The 18,828-nt window shown below is 46.1% G+C and overlaps 1 protein-coding gene across 1 annotated transcript in view; it reads left to right on the top strand.

Annotated features, from left to right (window-relative positions):
• The first annotated feature begins 4,657 nt into the window (after positions 1-4,657).
• The window catches only part of CDC42EP3 (CDC42 effector protein 3), a 45,837-nt gene continuing 31,666 nt past the window's right edge, over positions 4,658-18,828 (top strand). Inside the window, exon 1 of the mRNA XM_015412252.1 lies at positions 4,658-4,788. The gene's annotated coding sequence lies outside the window, so the exon portion shown is untranslated. The remainder of the gene's footprint in view (positions 4,789-18,828) is intronic.

Raw genomic sequence — 18,828 nt, 5'->3', positions numbered from 1 at the left:
CTACGTGAGTGTATCTCAGAAATTGGGGACAGGGGACAAGATTTGGGGCTTGTTATTTTATCCTTGGTTTCAGCTGGAGATGTTTTAACTATTATTATAAGCCACCTTGAACCAAGAGGAAAGGCAGGATACAAACATTTTAATAATAAATAAATAAGCCTGGTAATAAGTTGGCAGCAAGAACTGCTGTCACAATTTCCAATGTAACTCCCATACTATCAGGGGCACACCATGGGTAGAGTAAGACAGCTGGCTTTCTAAGACCCTTCACCTTGGGTGTGGCCAAACACCAGCACAATACACCTTATTGGCAGATACACTGGCCTATGTTACTGGACTGTCAGCACGACAGCATGCCAGTGTAACTCCCTCCCCTGCAAACGAGGGGCAGAGCAAATACAACTGCAACCTGTAGTGGTTGACAGCCACTCCAATCTATGCTACTGCTGACCAAACCACCTTTGGTGCCTATTGCCTTGCAGGATCAGAGCCTCATGGAGCAACCCAAACAGGAATAGTTCCACCACAACTAACTACAAAGGACAGGTACTGGCTCAGTGGTTCACTGTATTCCCCAACAGGGGCAACCTAACCTGTGGGAACCCTCGGGGGGGGGGGTGCTGTGCACCACTCCAGAGCATCTCATGCAGACCTTTGGAGCACACTTGCTCTTTGCTATGACAATGAAACATCTATGAAACGTGTGTCTCTTTGGTCTCTTTGCAGGAAGCCATCTAGTGGGGGAAGAATCCAGGAAGGATCTCATTTCCCACAGTGTCAATTTATACCACAATGAGTCTATACCACGACCAACAGCAACTGTGACGAGTATGCATCGGACTACTCTACTGAGAGTTTGCCAGCTCTTGTTCTAGCCTCCCTCCTGCTGCAAACTGCTTAATAAACCAATTGTGGCACAGTTGTTCCTCTTATAGGCATATGGTGATTCGGACAGCTCTGCTCAAGGCCCAGGGAGGGCCTTATTCTGTGATCCACCAGTACAGCTTGCAAGAACACAGGAGTCTTGCTGAAACAGGAGTGTTAAATTACAATCCCATTAATCTGATTTGCTTTCAATATTACAGTCCTGATGTTATTAACAAATGTGTGGATTGCTGTACAGTTGTGCCTCAGATTGATTGGGATTTGATAGATAAGGGTATGTTCCTATCCCCTGCTTACTGATCACTTATATCGTAATTTTAACCTAACTTAACTTTAACTTAATTTTGTTTTAGTATATTTGGAGTTTTAATGTATATATTTATATGTATGTCAGTCGCCCTGAGCCCGCCACGGCGGTCGAGGGCGGGATATAAATTTAATAATAAATAAAAATAAATACATTCAGTATACAGCTTACACTGAGGAAGCTGAGAGGGTGGTCCAATGTGTGCAGAGGAAAGGGCAGATGAAAGGTTTGAAGACAACACACCTTCCCAGATCACTGCTGGAGTCTGATAAGGCAGGTGGCATGCATGGGAGAGTGGGGTGCTGACTGCAGCACAGAGATGATTCATGGGGCTTGCCAGCCAAAATGATGGCCACACAGGACAGCCAATCAGCAACTGCAGCCCATTCAACATTATTCTGTTTGAGGAGACAAAACATCAGCTTTCTTGGGACTCTGTCCAGACTGCATTAGAGCTATCCCTATCTGGGATTTGAACCAGTGGCCTTGAGTACAATTCACCTGTGCCTTTCCACTATGCTATGCCAGTTTGGTGTAGTGGTTAAAGTGTGCAGACTCTAATCTGGGAGAACCGGGTTTTGATTCCCCACTCCTCCACTTGCACCTGGCTGGATGCACCAAGGCTGGATAACCTTGGGCAAGCCATAGTTCTGGCACAGCTGTTCTTGAAAAAGAGCAGTTTCTGTCAGAGCTCTCCCAGCCCCACCTACCTCACAGGGTGTCTGTTGTAGGGAGGGGAAGGGAAAGGAGTTTGTAAGCCGCTCTGAGACACTTTTGAGTAGTGAAGGGCGGGATATAAATCCAATCTCCTCTTCTCTTCTTCTTTCTCTGCAGTCTTTCCATCTCCTCTCTATATGGCTGGTGTCAATAGCAGGGTTACTGGGGGATGCCCTATGCTATGTCTTGTTCATGTGAGACCAGTTGAATCAATGGTTACAGTTGGTGGTATTTTACTGCTGCTGGGCAAAAAGTGAGCTTTGCTTTCCTGCCAACACACCTGTTAGTGTGACTCAAGCCCATGCCTCCTATTCCTTTCCCCAGGGAACTATTGGGACATTGACAGGAATGCAATTTGTGAAGGTGCCACTCCGAGTCCCCTCATTGCTACCTCAATCTCTGCATTCTTCTTGCTTTGAGGCCCACACAACCTGAAACTAGAACCCATGTGTCTGCAAATCATGAGGGCACTGGTCTGGCACCATGTTACACGGTGATTAATCAATATCAGTGGAGTTACTATGGACTCTGGTGAAATCACTATCTCTCCGCACCTTGGAGAGGCATTTTTTTTCCACATGTCTGCTGTGCAAAACAAGCACGGAATGCCAAAATAGCAACACTGGTATGGCACTACACCGACAATGCACCAGTGCTGGGGTCTTAGGTAATAATAACAATTATCGTATGGCATTATGTGTAGTATAGCCAGGAGATCTGAAGATTGTCAGCCAGCCTTAAATTCTAGCTCTTTTGTGGTGAGCTAGACTTATTTCGGGGTCTGAGAGAGCCCTGAAAGAGAGCTCCAGGTGGAAGAGTGGGGAATCAAACCTGGTTCTCCAGATTAGTCTGCTGCTCTTAACCGCTACACCAAACTAGCTCAGGGGGGGAGGTCTTAGGTTTAGGCTGCCCAACACCCTATATATTTAATATATTATAATGCAGAGGTCATTTTGGGGGGGATCGCGGGGGATCGCAGTTCCCCGGGTGAGGTACGGGGGGCGGGGCACATGACGAAGCCCCGCCCCCTGCTTGCGGCCACCCCACTTCCGGCCCTCATTCAGCCAGGAGGACGCAGGAGAAGAGGGAGGGTAAGTTGCTTCCTCCCTGCCTCTACCCCCCCGCCTGCCTGGGGCCAGGGAGGGCCTTCGCGGGGCTTCCTTGCACTCCCGCCGGCCTTGCAGGTCCACCGCTGGGCCCCTCATGGGGCTCGGCAGTGGAGCTGCAAGGCCAGCGGCGGCCGGGACCGTTGGGGGTGGGGTGTGTGGCCTTATGACACACTTCCGGTGATGTCAGGGGGTGTGGCCTTATGACACACTTCCGGTGGTGTCAGGGGGTGTGGCATATGCTAATGAGTTATGCTAATGAGTTCCACTAGCTCTTTTTCTACGAAACGACCCCTGTTATAATGTAATGCTTTCACACCAGAAGGCAGTATACATTGCCCCGGCCGAAAGATGTGGGCTCTTAATGTGAAAACTGATCTGTTTTAAAATGAGACATTTTGCTTCAGCATTGGACATGTGAGTGCTTTGGGCTTGGTAGCATGTCTTGATTGCCTGGAACTCACCAGGCCTCAGGCATCAAATCCCCTAAAGTTGTCCTAAGCCGTCTGAATCGCCCCGACTAGCCCGATCAAGCAAGAGCCTGGAAGCCAAGCAAGGTCGACCATCTCCACTGCGGGCAATGATTAATTAAAGTTTTCAACTGTAAAGCAATAAATGCGTTTGTCTGCCAGCCATCAAGTAACGTCCAATACTGGCTGCAATAAGCGTTAACTATCCGGTTCCAAGCAATGCTCCCTCGAAGCTCTGGAGTCTGGTGAGCAAAAATTCTACCTTGTGAGCTACTGGCATTAAAGTTGTGAGCGAGCGATTTGGCTGTTGCATACATTAGTTTGCTCTGGAGCCCCATCCTTCCTGAGCCAAGACAAAAATGTGTGAGCCGGAGGCTAAAAACCTGTGAGCCAGCTCACACTAACTCAGCTTAGAGGGAACATTGGTTCCAAGTACAATCAGGGTGGAATCTGTGCAGGCAGAAGCTCTGGGCTCCTCTGGATAAACCTTATCGGGCCCCTCTGGATAAACTACTCACTCAACAACGTCTCTCCCGGATCCTGCACTCATTGGGCCACCATGCCCGTCTGCGGGCGCGGCGCTGTGCGAGCCGTGCCCTCCAGATCCAAACCCCCCCATAAGCACACTGTACATATATACATAGCACAGCCAATCAGCAATGTGCTTAGTCATGGTGACTTAGTCCTTGCCCAGACATGTACAAACTGGATAAGTCTGGTACTGCACCACATGACAATCACATGACAACTGTCAGATAGATCAGAGTCATCTAACAGCTGAAGCTTACATTATTGACGCTGAAAGCAGCGGCAGTGCTGTCTGGCCAGAGAGGACTCCTGGAGCAGCCGGCTGGGCGTTTCGCTTTCCCTCCCTCCTTTCACGACTTTCTTTTCTTCTCTTCTCGTTTGGCTGCCGCCTCCGGAAAAGCCAGCGGTCGCCGGCCTGCGCGCTTCTCCTCCTCCCCTTCCTCGAGGAAGCGGGGCAGCCTTTTCTCCGTCAGGGGGCGACGCAGGGAAGGGGGGGGAGGCCGGCGGGGAGGGCGGGCGCTACGGGGTGACAGGCGGGTACAGGTGCTTCCGCGGGCGGGCGGCCGCCTCTGAGTCACGGGAGAGGCGCCTCCTCTGCGCCCCAAACAGCTGCTGCTCCCCTCCCTCCTTCCCCGCCTCGGTCCCCTCCCTGCTGGAGTGCCGCAGCCGCCAGGGCCGGGCAGCTTTTCAGAAGGCGGCGCGTGCGGGTGCAGCAGCAGCAGCAGCAGCACGAGTCGAGCGAGCCGCGCGCCAGACCCGAGCCTTGGCGGAACCCGTAAGTCCCTGCTGCTGCACCCGCACGCAAGGCAGCTGCGTTACACGGTGCAAGGCAGCTGCGTTACACTGCAAGGCGCTTTTCTGCCCTCCCGCCCCGAATCTGCTGCGCCGCTCGCGATCGGTCGAGGCCGGCAGAGAGACGGGCGATGGCTGCAAAGCCAAATGCTGGTTGGATTGGCCGTAGGAGGGTCTGGCCGCTTGTGGCCGGGGCGCGATGAGAGGTGCTGCCCCCTGCCTGGTAGGATCTCGGCTTTGACTCCCCTCCCTTTTCCCTTGGCGCATGCATGGGGAACGGGATCGGCACGGGGAGCCGCCCAGCGCTGTCGGATGGCTCCGACGCTCAGCTTTTGTGTACAATGTCGGCGAATGCCGGAATCGGGTATAACGGGAGACGGTGCAGGGTTCGCGGGAGGAGGAATTATAGCAGTAAAAGGACACGGGTGCAACTGGGAGGGAGACAGCGAGTAGGCAGCAGTTCAGCCTAGGTAACTGATACCCAAGTCACGCTAAAACGTGGCCACATCTATGACCAGATTCTCATGCAAATCGGAAACCTTCGGTAGGGGGGTGAGGAAGGAGGAGAAAGATCCGATTTTTTTTTTTTAATAGGCAGAAAAATCGCAACTCACCTTCTCTCACATTTTCCTGTCCCTTGTAGAAATGCTATGCAGTAGAATGGTGGGTTTGACGGGGAACCCAGGGTCTGTGGCTCATCAGGGGATGGGTGCCTTTATCTGATTCATTTGTGTTCCACTGACAGTGCCTAATGTCCCCGTTCTTCCTTTCTGTTTACACGGGGCAGTAACAGGTCACAGGATAAAGCCACCCAGTGTGTCTTGATTATGTTCTGTACATTTTAACCTTGCTGGGATGAGTCAGATTCCATCATGTGGAGCTCCGCTGAGCACAGGTCTTTAGGTTGTGATTCGGTGTCTTTGGAGAACATGGAAGGAGGCAGGAGAAAGATACCCTTTGCTCAGATTTGGTAGTCTTGTCTGCTGAATTGAGGCTTCTAATAGGGAGTGGGGCATTCTGCTGTTTCAACTTCTGGTTCAACAGACGTGCCATGCAGATATAAATTATGGCTGTTTCTGGAGTGATTTATTGGATTTTTAAAAAAATCTGTACTCTTGGCAGCATTATTTTTTTTTTAAAAAAACCCCTACATTTCTAGACGGACTATTTTAAATGTCTTTTTGAATCCTGAGTGACTGTATAGCTAACAGCTGTGGTCTTAAATGCGAGGACAAACCCTGAGTAGAAGCACCAGTTCTGGACCTTGCAAGATGGGCTTGGGGGTCTGCCCGTGCAGAAGTCACAGATTTATTCTGTTAAATCAGTTGACATCCCCCCCCCCGCATCATGTTGAGGTGGACATTAATTTGACAGGAGGACATGTTAAATAGAAAGGGGGTGTTACCTCTGCTTAATGATGTCTGTTGTTTCTGTCTTGGCTGTCCTTTCACACATGATACAGCCTGTGCTTCAGTTGAATTAGAATATAAATGCAAAACTTTGATTGGCTCAAATGGCCATTTGATTTCTCTTCCACCTTCTAGCCTGCATTAACTTTATTCATATATGGTATGGATAGTGCCTGAGAGGCACGTGCAAAATGTAAGAATGGCCTTTCTCAATGAGAGTAGAAGCCAGCATGCAATTTCCAACAGTGGCCAGCTAGACACCCTTGAGAAGCTCACCCAGAGGGAATAGTTGAGAGAATATCTGCTGCTTTTTGGTCCCAGCATCAGGGTATCAGAGAGATGCCTCTTCTGAACACCAAGGTGCCATTATAGTTAATTCCCTCTGGAAAATGGTTGGCCCCTTTTTCTGAAATCCGTCTAGATCTTCACTGTATCTATCTAGCTGTTCTGCAGACCAGCATGGCTAACCTTTGAAACTTTATTTAAGTTAAGCTTTTCATAGGTCTCCAGAGGAAGATAATTCCTCAGCTGAAGGCCTGCCAGTGAGAAGATCTCAATGAGCACCTTGCAGACCTGATTTGGGGCACAGATGTTATGGTGGAACACAGGAATGGAGGAGGGGGTAAAGTGTGTTCCTATAGGTATGTCAGGCACAGGCTGTTTAGGGCTAGTGACAGAGATTCCATAACTTATTTACACATTGTATTGAGAAGTACTTTTCATATGTTCCAAACAAATATGCTTTTTAGTGTCCTGTATAAAAAAAAATGGTCCTTCTGCTTAAAAAGGTGTGCAGATTTTCCCTGCAGTCAGGTTTAGCTGCATCCTTTCCCCCACAGTGACAAGCTGCTCTTAGATGCTGGGTGCTTTACTATGTTAATTATGGTTGGGATACAGCAATTAAGTTGTCAGAGGTGTCATCTTGTCAAAAGAGTGTGTTAATTTCATTCATTTCATTGCCTCTGGCAATTTCCGTATATTCACTCTCTGTTCTTGACAGTAACAGTAGGGCTCCTATTTCTAGAGAGATGGCAAATATATTTGGTGCAATCAGGGAGTGGCATTTAGTTTGATGGCCTCCAACTGAAAAGGACCTTAGTAGATGGAGTGTTCTAGGCTTTTGAAGAAGTCTTTCTGGGGTGTGTGTGGAACAATTAGTTCTACTTACTCTTGCCTAAGTCAACATTGATTACTATAAAAGAAAAAAATTTAGGACCTTCTTCATAGAGAACAGCAAGAAACTTCAGAAAGTACCTTTTGGACCGTTTCATGCTGCTATGATAAGGGCCCATTTTATTTATTTATTTATTTATTTATTTACTTACTTACTTCATTCATATGTGACTTTTCTCCAGTGGAGACCTAGAATGGCTTACAGTATTCTTCTGTCCTTCATTTTATCCTCACAACAACCCTGTTAGGTAGGTTAGGCTGAGAGAGAGAGTAACTGGCCCAAATTTACCCAAAAATCTTCCACGGCAGAGTGGGGATTTGAAACTTGTCTGACACTTTGTCCCCTACACTGCGTTGGCTCTGCATATGAGGGGCAGTTTAGTATAGCAGTTAAAGTGCCAGACTGAGTTCTGGGAGACCAGATTCCCACTGCCACGGAAGCCTGTGGGGTGACCTTGGGCCAGTCACTCTCTTTCAGGCTGAACTACCTTACAAGGTAGTTGTTGTGAGGCGAAAATGAAGGATGATGTAAGGGATACCCCATTGGGAGAAATCAGCATATAAATATTGAAATAAATATATAAATATGTCCCTGCATATTTTCTATTACTTTAAAGTGAAAATATTTGAATTACTTGTTCACATGGCCCTTTTATTTTCTCCAAATTACTTGTTCACACCACCTCCCGGTGCAGTAAGGTCTATTTCACTTTTATGATAAATATATTTGCTTGGAACAGAGGTCATCAGCCCCGTCACAAGATGCTGTGGGTATTCTTGTGCTGAAGTTTGGAATGCAATCCACCGTTTTATGGAAACTGATCATATGCTGTGATGCAATAATAATCACAAGTTCCTTTCTGCTTACCTTTTGACCAGCAAAATGTGTAAAAGGCAGGGCAGGAGTTGCAGTTAAAAAGCTAGAGATGTATGGTAAGTCTTCCATTATAACATACGGTGATTGTAAATCAGCCTGCCTGTATGGGCATTAGTCAGTTCAAGTGTGTTTAAGTATTGGCTTTCTGTTTCTCACATGCACTTGAACAGCTGGAAAAGAGCTACAGTGGCACATGTGGACCTGTTCTATAAGGAATCAAAGAGCAGCTCTGTATTACAGAATCAGTTTTATACCAGTTTAATTGTTATGGCTTCTCTTGAGGAAACCTGGCAATTTTCTGTGTTCTGAGTATGGTCTCCAGGTGCCCTTACAGGACTGCAGCTCCCAAAATAAATAGGCGCCTTTTGGCACCTTGAAGACGTAAGAAAATTTGGTTCCTACCTGTATAAACTAGAATAATCTGTTCTTCAGATACAAAGTGGAAGGGAAGCATTCACGGGAATAAAATGTTGTTAGTCTTTAAAGTGCCACAGGACCCTTATTTATTTTTGCTGCAACAGACTAAAACTGTTTTGTAATCTGCCTTAAGTATCAGTGAAAAAGGCAAGCTATAGTTGAAGCAAATAAAGAAATAAATGAACAAAGCTACTCATCTGGAGGGAGCTTTGGTGGCTCAAGTGGTTAAGACGCAGAACTGCAGGCTGTGGAAGGTCGGTAGCTCAGCAGTTCGAGACCCGAGTGCCGCATGACGGAGTGAGCTCCCATCTCTGGTTCTAGCTCCTGCCAACCTAGCAGTTCAAAAGCAAGAAATTGCAAGTAGATAAATAGGTACCGCTTCGGTGGGAAGGTAACAGCATTCCGTGCGGTTTGGTGTTTAGTCTTGCCGGCCACATGACCATGGAAACGTCTTCGGACAGCGCTGGCTCTTCGGCTTGGAAACAGAGATGAGCACCGCAACCCTAGAGTCGGATTCGACTGGCTTTCGAGCAAGGGAAACCTTTACTTTACCCATCTGGAATTATCAGAGTTTCCAAAGTTCCTTGGGGAAAAGAGATGATAGCTTTAAACTGTTGTGAGTCTGTTGCTGCCTAAAAGCATACTGAAGTATGTCAGGATAGGTACCACATTTATACCCCATCTTTCTTCCCAATGGGGACCCAAAGCAGTTTACATCATTTTCTTCTCCTCAATTTTATTTTCATAACAACCCTCTGAGGTAAGTTAGACTGAGAGTTACACTAGGGCTATAGTCGTGTGCTTACTTATACTGTGGTGGTAGGTGCAGTTGAATTTAGTGAAACTTTAAGTAAGCATGGGTAAAATCAGAGCAGTAGGTCACAATATCCTGTTGGCTATCTGTAGCTCAAAGGATTCTGTGTATAATGTTCTTCATTGTAGTAGTAGAGAGTTGAAGATTCATTACCTGTATGCATGACAATGGTTTTCTTCCTCTAATTAAGCTGCTTAGTCAGGGCTAAGAGAAGGTGGATCTTCCTGTGACTCTTCATATGACATTGTCTGTTACAATAGGAGATGAAAGACTGAAGGAATTCATAATTATTTAAAAGCCTGGGTGGTACTCGGATACAGCAGTGATGAAGGCAAGGTAATTAACTTGAACCTAAAAACATTAAGTCATCCCTGCTCATTGAAATGGTACATCCTTTTAAATGAATGTGCTTCAGATCACAAGCTTATATAACTTTATGGTTAGCCTTTTCATCAACGCTTATTCTAGGTGTATTTACTTTGCTCTTTGTTTAACACTTCTTGGCCTAAATTAGGGCAGCACATTCCTCAGAGAGAATTGTTGAACCACATTTTTTAAAAAGCTGGTGCAGATTCAATGCTGGCTAAGGGATTGGGAGCCAGCTGTACAACCCTGTGTTCTCTTCAGCCTCTCCCCTCAGTCTCTCTCTCCTACCTAAACAACAGTTAATGGGTACCAATATTAACCATGGCTGAGGCTAACCATGTTCTGCCGTTACTGGTGTATGTTAGTCAACTTCGGCCCCGGTCATACGGGAGGTTTAGCCCCGCAAGAGGGACGGATCAGGGGTGCAGCAAACGGGTGTGATCACACCACAACATCTGGGAAGCGGCGCCCACCCATCCCCGAAGGCCGATAACACACATCAAAAAAGAACCTACAAAAGAGCAGTACCTACCTGAAACGCCGCAGCAAGCGTGGCCGTGGGATCGCCGGTGCCAGTCTTCAGGAGCAATCGAGGCTCCCGGCAGAACTGCGCATGCGCACACATGCACAGCTGACTGCCTCGCTCTCCCTTCCGTGGCTCCCCCCCCCAGCATCTGATCGTGCCGGGGAGCAACTGTGTGGCAGCTCAGGGGATCTGTCTGATCCCGCTGCCACGTGTCTCTTGGTGCGGCTCTAAAAAGCCGCACTTTGGCCGCGTCATTTCCCCCCGTGTGGCCGGGGCTTTCAAACACTAGTTCCAAGTCTTACTTAAGTAAAGTGCCTAACCATGGTTAACATCAGTAGCCAGCAATGTTCCTTCTAAGCTGTGGAGTCTTGTGAGCAAAAATTCTGCTTTGTGAGTTACTGGCTTTAAAGTTGTGAGCCAGCAAGTTGGCTACTGCATAAATCAGTTTGCTCTGGAGCCCTCCTTCCTGAGCTAAGACAAAAATCTGTGAGCTGGAGGCTAAAAAACTGTGAGTTAGCTCACACCAACTCAGCTTAGAGGGAACACTGGTAGCCAGGTATGTTTTCTTTGTGATTAAGGCAGGGGTCATTTCATAGAAAAAGAGGTGCAGGAGCTCATCAGCATAACTCATTAGCATAACTTATTTGCATATGCCACACACCCCTGACATCACCGGAAGGGTGTCAGAAGGGAACACCCACCGCTCAGGCTCCACTGGACTGTTTTGGATTGCTAGCTATTTGGGGGGGGGGGACATGCAGATCTGTCCTCGCAGAGGAGGGAGAGCTTGTACCTGAATAAAACTTGGTCTTAAAGGTGCCTCTGGACTGTTTTGGACCGTGGGGGGTGTGTGCTCTGCAACTTACCTGGTTGCTTCTTGCTGGGACTGAGGGCTGCTGGGAGCAGGGGGTGGGGCTTGTTGCATGTGCCCACCCCCTGGGCTCTTTACTGCCGGAGCTCCACTCCTGTGCGCTCCTGCAGGAAATGACCCCTGGATTAAGGCAAGAGAGAAGGTGTTTTCTTCAGAGAAAGACTGCAGGGAAGCAACGCATAATTCCATGGCTCAGTTCCGATTTCTTAACCGTGTTCAAGAGTGAGGCAGTATTGTGTCTGTACCATTGACAAATAAATTTTAAAAGATCTGGAACGTGAAATAGCTACCCGAACTGAACAATGGAAATACAGGTGGTATAACGGGTTTGATCCTGGAGACTCAGTAGAGTCCTGTTGGAGTGCAGGCAAGCACTGTTGCATTGAGACTACTTTCACCTGAGTTCTAAGCACATTTGGAGCAAGCAAATTCCATTGATTTCAGAGCTTTCCATTGATTTCAAAGTAAAGTGTCTTTAGGATTGTGTGTTCATCTTTCTCCCTCTGGTGGTGTAATCATAGTCTCATTATGTGAGTTTCCCTGATTTCAAGTAGAATTTACTTCTATGCTATCATGCTTAAATTTAAAAGCATCATAAAACCCAAACAGATAATCCCCATATCTTATCACATATCTACTCCTGAAGGAAGGGGAAATCCTCCTTATCTCTTGGCAGGGTGATTCTGATTACCAAACTACTCTGCTGTGAGAAATCTCACCCTTGCATAGTTAGAACATCTGCCTGAGGATCAAATTAGATGATACAGAGAGATCCTTTTGTAGTATTGGGGGGGGGGGAGAATTAGTGTCTGGTAAATAGGAAGAGGGAGGAAAGGTCTGAGTCCCGGTTAGAACTGGGATTTCTTGCAGCAACAGTTTATTCATTAAATAACTATTCACAGATCTCCTGAAATCATGTCCATTCTAACCTTAGGAGATGTAAGTGACACAGTGTAAAGATGGATTCTCAGAACATAAGAAGAATACTACTGGATCAACCAGTGATCCATCTAGTCCAGCATTCTGTTTCACACAGTGGCCAGCCAGTTGCCCTTGAGGGCCAACAAGCAGGCTGAGGCCTTCCCCTGATGTTGCTTCCTGGCACTGGCATTCAGGGATTTACTGCCTGAAGGTATGTGCAGAGAGCGATTGTCTTCAGAGGACTTGTTGGATCTCGTTTACATTCAGCCTAAGAATGATTTCAGATATTATTCTGAAATTTGGGAACTCGTATCAGTTATAACTCCATAAACATGTGAAACTCCTACCATCAATTGCCAGATTACCAGTTGATAGTTGCCTCTTGCCCAGTTAAGCAGTTACCCCAAAAGAAAACTATGGCTGCGGTCACACACACTAAATAATCCACTTTCAGTCCACTTTCAAACTGGATTTTTACTGTGTGAACTGGCAAGATCCAGTTGGAAAGTGCATTGAAAGTGGATTGTTTAGTGTGTGTGACTGCAGCCTATGGCCCCGGTCACACGGGCCGGATATTGTGGGGGGGAGGCGTGGCTAATTGCCTCGGCGCAGTTTGATCTGCAATTACGCGATCAGACGTGCCAGCGGCACACCACGGGTCCTTCCCTCGGCGCCAGAGGGTAAACGAGGCACCAGAGGGGAATGCCGCATGCTGGCGCGATTACACCACAGGCGTCTGGAGGCAGCCTGTGGCAAACGTTTACTAGTACCTTGGAGGTACTAGTTTTTAAATGCGCATTGTCGGCGGTAAGCCACGGGTGCGCTCTACTTCCCAGATGTTGGGGTGTGATCGTGCCCGGATAATCCGCCCACCTTCCGTGCCTCTCCCGTGACAACTTTGCCGTGTCACCGGGGCCTACGGTATTTTTTCAAACCAAGATAATAGACTTGTCTCTATGCTCAAACTGATATCAATTTAACTGTCATAGCTTCCATCTAAGGATTTGTTTTTAGGATTGTAAGAACTGATTGAAGGTTTCCTACAGAGACAGAAAAGCAACCTTTAAAATCTTACTTCAGATCATTAAGAAGAACATATTGATAGTCTAGTTGCACTACATATTATGGTTATTAGTCACCTGGTTTGGAAATAGGGAGGAACTGCATTTCTACTGGCTCCCTATTGTCATTCATGCACAATGTTGTCTTTTCTGCTTTGTTCCAGTTTATAATCTTCTGTGTGTCACATTCAGTCAGCAAGGCCACAGAGAAAGGTACTCCAGGTGGCTACCAGAGCCAGTCAGAGGGGCAGGAGAGCAATTTGGCCTGGGCCTCAAGCTCAAAAGGGGCCTCCAATTTATACACTTATTGGGTTTTTTGGAACTTGATAAGTTTTGCAGCTTGTTTTTATGTGCATCAGGTGTCATCCCTTTTTAATCCAAAACCTAGTACTGAAAACATATTCTTTAAATGAGCCCTGACTACCTTTGCACATGGCAGATTGCTTGAGATGACTTTATCTTATCAGTAGGCAGCTATGGCACTCTGAGTCTTGGGTGGGTTTTTGTTGTAGTTAAGTGTAGAAGAATAGACCACAGGGAATTGTGCTGCATGAGCTTCAGTATATCCAGTGCTAGGATCTGGAGTTTGAATCAGAATCTGACATGCATCAGATGCACATACCCAGATAAATCTGTATATTTGGTTCTCAAGAATTTTCAAATGTTATTCTCCATCATCAATCCATGACATTTAACATGCATTTTGTAAATTATATTATATTGCATAGAAAAGGCATATTGTCTCCCTTCAGTGGATGTTTCACATACTGTTTGTATGGGAGTAACTGAATCTCATCTAGGGCAGAGATCATTTAGATTACAATTGCTTTAAATTGCTTACCACAATTAGTTGTGAAGCATCATTTTGCATTTGATATGACTCCCTAGGTTTGCCATGAAATTAAATTAACTGCTGGTTTTATGGTTTTACTTAGACTCCTAAACTCACTTTCATTCAATTTCACTCTCTGGGGTAGACAATCTAGAGCAGGAGCACTGCGAGACGCATACTGTTATTTTGTCTATTCTTTTCTGGATGCACATTCCACATGTACCCCGAAGGATCTGTTTTCAGTTAGGGATACTAGAATCTGAGAAACCAAAGAATGCTGCCAGCATTACTAATGATAAATTCACAGTGGGGAGTTGTCTTTTCTGTCAGTTTACCAAGTTCAGATAATGACCTCTCCTTTGGGAAAAAGTATGGGACTTTTAATTAGCATATTCTCCTCCACTAATAATCTATGTAATTCTGTTGATAAGTTTGTAATGAATGATGATCGATTTGTACTGTTGCCTGTTTTTATAACCACCACAAGCATGTGCCATACAGAGAAGTAGCATACATAGATGTGATAACGTGAAGGACAGTGGCTCTCACAGGATTTTACCCTCATTCACATACTGCTTCTACAGCAGAGCACTCAGGATAACGTGCTAGAAGCCAATGGCTGTGCTCACTTGGGTGGGTCTGAGAAAGAACTTCAGAAATCATGACGTTTTTAGTGGTTCTCTTTACTTTCACCTGTAGTTTGTAGTTACCCCTCCTTGTTTCTTTGTAGTTTATAGAAAATGCAATAAAAATACAAATCTCACATGTAAAAAACCTAACCTTCATCTGAAATGGTTCCCTTTTCTTGAATATATGTTTAATACTGAGTTCTCTAAATTCAGTGTTCCTAAAAAGTATTATGACATTTTTCACCACATGTAATCTATTTCGAAATCTGTATAAACATATGTAGTTACCTTGTTGAGTTCCATTGTTGTTGACAGTCATAAAAGTTTGTGTTTTGTTTAAGCTGAATTAAAATAAGAAATTTAAATTTAAAAAAAAATCCCCGGGGGGGGGCAAAAAGAAAAAGAAAGCAGTCATGAAGCTTGTGTGTTCCTAGTGCCCTCCTTTTACACATTATACATTGATTGACTGTTTCCTGGTTTAGAACTAACTACAATGTGTAATCTGGTGCTTTAACCAATTGCAGTTTGTTTCTTACCTATAAACCAGTTTATTTTAATGCAATCCCCCCCCAAAAAAAACCCTCCCCGCGATTTGCTAAAGATTCCAGTGATAAATTGTTCTAAACCTGGAAATCTTTGATCCTGGCATGAGTGAACTATATATGATTCACAACATGTTAATGCAAAATTTCTAACTTTTTTTTTATCATGATGCTGGTCTTCAGATGATTTTCTGCGTACTTGGGATTTGCCAAGTGAAAGTTGTGCTCATTGGCTATGATACAAGAGAATGGCGGCCCTCATAGATAATTACTATCGGTGTAGTGGTTAAGAGCAGAGGACTCTAATCTGGAGAACCAGGTTTGATTCCCCACTCCTCCTCCCCATGAAGCCAGCTGGGTGACCTTGGGCCAGTCACAGCTCTCTCAGAGCTCTCTCAGACCCACCTACCTCACAGGGTGTCTGTTGTGGGGAGATTGTAAGCCGCTTTGAGACTCCTTTGGGTAGTGAAGAGCAAGGTATAAAACCAACTCTTCTTCTACTACTACTATGACCTAGCTGTCACAATTTTTATACTGCTTTTCTTCCAAGGAGCTCATGGTGGTGTCTAGGTGGATGCTTCTTCCAATTTATCGTCACAACAAGCCTGTGAGGTAGGTTAGCCTTAGAAAGAGCAATTGACCCAAGGCTACCTAGTGAGCTTCATTTGAACCCGGGTCTTCCAGCCCTAGTTCCCCACAATACTTCACTGGCTGTCCAAAGTTATACAGAGTTTATGATGGGCACTTGGAAATCGATGGGAGCAGGGTAGGGTTACCAGCTCTGGGTTGGGAAACACCTGGAGATTTGGGGGGTGGAGCCTGAGGAGGGTGTGGTTTGGGGAGGGGAGGGACTTCAGTGGGTTATAAGGCCATTGAGTCCACCTTCCAAAGCGGCCGTTTCCTCCAGGTGAATGGATCTCTGTCGCCTGGAGATCCAGTGTAATCCCAGAAAATCTCCAGCCACCCCATGGAGGTTGTCAGCCCTAGAGCAGAGACATCTGATCACTGGTGAATGTTGCTTGTGCCTCAGGGTCCTAACACCGAGACAGTGCAGAAGCATCAAACAGAGAAGAGTAATCACAGTGTAATTATTCCATTGGTGGAAGTCTTTCTGTCTGTCAAGGGAGTTATCGAATCCCATCCATTGTTTAGAGCACTCATAAGCAGATGGTTTGGCTCTAGTAGAAGAAAGCTTTTCAGACGATCACAATGAGCTTCCTTGTGAAAAGTGAGGGGAAGGCTTTTTTGAGCCTCTCTGATAGTTCAAGTGCCATTCTCAGGTATGTGCTCTTGATTTCCATTAGGAAGGAAATAAGCAGGAACTTTATGCTCTGAATGTATTCTGCTGAGTGGGGTTGAGTGAACGAAGGATTTTTTAAATGCCAAGACCACCCCCAAGATATTGGTCAAGTTCACATTACCTTTTTTAACCGCATGGTTTCCATTATTGGCCCATCATGGAGTAAACCAGTCCAGGGACGGCTGTGTCACACAGCATTTGCCTTCTGGTAAGGAGCCATCTCTGAAGCGGTGTGCCATTTCAAACTGCACCGCTTTCTTTTCCCGCCATTTCCCCTTGCACACACGATCTTCCTGGGAGGGTTGTGGGTTTTTTTTTAATGTTTTATTGAGAGCGCTATGGCGCTGAAGCAGGACCACAAATCAGTGCCATAGCAATACCATTGAGATGCCTGGACTCCATTTAGATACATTCACTACTTATTTAGATGACATTCACTACTGCTGTCACCTGTAAACAAGGAGCTCACTGGATACAGAGTTCAAGCACCGGGGGGGGGGGACTGGACTGTTTTGAAACCCAGGAAGCTTTCCTGCTTTCCTTAACTCCCACAAACCATGGAATATGTGTGCTTGTGTGTTGTGCCTGAGTCTATACTTCCTCTAAAGCAAACTTCTTAAAAATCGACCAAACATCTGTCTCACCATTCACTTACATCCCTGATGTCCCACTTAAACACACTGTCCAATCAGGTACTTGTTTCCAAGTGACAGCAGTAGCGAATGTCAGTGTATCTAAATAGAGTCCAGGCATCTCAATGGGGTTGCTATGGCGCTGATTTGTGGTCCTGCTTCAGTGCCATAGTGCTCCCAATAGAACATTAAAAAAAAAAGAGGATGATTGCGTGTGGGGAGAAAAGGGGCGCGAAAAAACCTGTCATTGCAGGAAGTGCTACGGGGCATTTTATTTAGACCCCATAGCGCTTCAGAAGCAGTAGGAAGGATTGAAGATTGGAAGAAAGCAGTTTGAGTCAACAACACTTCAGGCACCCTTCTCGAATGGGACGGAAGTGTGTTTGTCTGAACAGGTAAATATATTCTGTTAGGAACCAGTTACTAAAACGGGTCTTTCTGAAATGACAGAACCCCCCCCCGTTAGTAACCAGTTCTTGAAATGGAATACATAGGCCCCGGTCACACGAGAGGATTTGGGCCGGGAGAGGGACGGATCGGGGGTGGAGCAAACGGGCGCGATCCCACCGCAACATCTGGGAAGCGTTGCGCGCCCGTCCCCGATCTGGCCCTTCCGACGATAACCCGCAGCAAAAAAGAACCACCTACCGAGGTGGTTCTTTCCGAAAGGCCGCATCAAAGCCGGTTGTGGGATCGCCGGCGCGTTCTTCCGCCGGCGCATCCCCGGCTCCTGGCCGAACTGCGCATGCTCAGACATGCGCAGTTCGGCAGCCTCCCGTGGCTTTCTCCCCGGTCTTCCTGGCATCTGATCGTGCTGGGGAGCAAGTGCACAACGGCTCACGGGATCTGTATGATCCCACCGCCGCATGCCTATTTTGGTGCGGCTTTCAAAAGCCGCACTTTGCCCGTCCTTTTTCCCCCTCTCGTGGCAGGGACCATAGGCTGTTTGAAATCAGCCCTTGTGTGTGCAAGTGGGCACCCACAACTGCTTTGGAACAGGATGACATGACTTTTCCCCATGGCTGTCTTGACACAGTGTGTGATTCTCACCTTTGTTTTTTGCTCTGCAAATTTTCCTCCCCCGCATGTTAATTCTGAAAATGGACAGTTTTACAATACTTTGAACACTAAGAAATGAATGACAGGTTTGAATAACGCAACAGGGAAAAGAATTAATAATATATCTCCTTATTGCAATGGGGATTCATGTTTTGTGATTTTGTGCAGCATAAAATAACATTATCTTGCTTTATTGACTAAAGCCCTGCAGTTCCATAGCCTGTCTTGGGAGTTCTTCAGTTGCAGATATTAATATGTTTATGCTGACACTGTAATACAATAGCTGGGTTATTTATTATGTAACAAAACTAAGGGTAGACTCTAGAGCATCAAATATAAAAGCTTGCAGCAGTGACAGCCATTTTTATGGCTCTCTTTGCTGGGCAAAAATACATCGTTTTAAGCATTTCCAGCTGTACATTATATTTGCATAATTCATTGAATCAGAGATAATCCTATTTCATCCCAGTTGGGGAGGGGAGAAATACGATTTAGAGAGCAGTGTCAGCTAAAATTGGGCCTTAGGATGCAGTTTTTGTCTGCAGGAATGCAGAAGAACTATAGAAATACTGTGCAGTATGCCAGGGATAGTGA

Source organism: Gekko japonicus, unplaced genomic scaffold (assembly GCF_001447785.1).
Source record: "Gekko japonicus isolate JY-2015 unplaced genomic scaffold, Gekko_japonicus_V1.1 scaffold2845, whole genome shotgun sequence".
In the NCBI taxonomy this organism is placed as follows: Eukaryota; Metazoa; Chordata; class Lepidosauria; order Squamata; family Gekkonidae; genus Gekko; species Gekko japonicus.
Note: the sequence above shows the minus strand (reverse complement) of the source record. Positions and strands in the feature narration are given on the sequence as shown.